Below are 549 nucleotides of genomic sequence, written 5' to 3' on the forward strand. Positions count from 1 at the left end.
GGTATTATATTTTAAATATTAAAATATCGGTCAAATATCAACAAAAAGGCTAAAAAAAATTCTTTAAGACATTAATTATCCACACTAAATGTAACTACTAAAATCTTGTTTTGAAGAGCTAATATGGGTGGTGTACCTCTTCCGGTCAATCTGAGTGGTGTCGAGTGTTGTCTGCAGATTCATGGCTTTGATCCAGTAGATGAGAGCCTGGAAGACGTACGCCACGTGTTTGAGCGAACACACGTCCAGCACAGGAAGAACGTCTGAATGCTCGTCGTTATGGGAACGCATCAGAGACAGAGCGTAGTTCAGGAAGTCTCCTCGAGCCGACATCATCCCCTGACGAGCCGTCATAAGTGTTGCGGCGCGTCTGGAACACACAGAAGGAAATTATTTTATAACAGTAGAGTGCTGCAGGAATGAAGTGTAGACCAAAACCCATAAAGAAGTCAGCTTCTTAGCTCTTCCAGTTAAATCGTCTTGAAGTTATAGGCTTTTTTTGACCGGGATTTTGTTTAATCTCAAGATATTTCACATTTTAATAAAAAT

At 40.1% G+C, this 549-nt stretch overlaps 1 pseudogene; it reads right to left on the reverse strand.

Moving 5' to 3' along the window:
- LOC109058739 overlaps positions 1-549 on the reverse strand; it is a 50316-nt pseudogene that overhangs the window by 14079 nt on the left and 35688 nt on the right.

This window comes from Cyprinus carpio, chromosome B16, assembly GCF_018340385.1.
Source record: "Cyprinus carpio isolate SPL01 chromosome B16, ASM1834038v1, whole genome shotgun sequence".
In the NCBI taxonomy this organism is placed as follows: domain Eukaryota; kingdom Metazoa; phylum Chordata; class Actinopteri; order Cypriniformes; family Cyprinidae; genus Cyprinus; species Cyprinus carpio.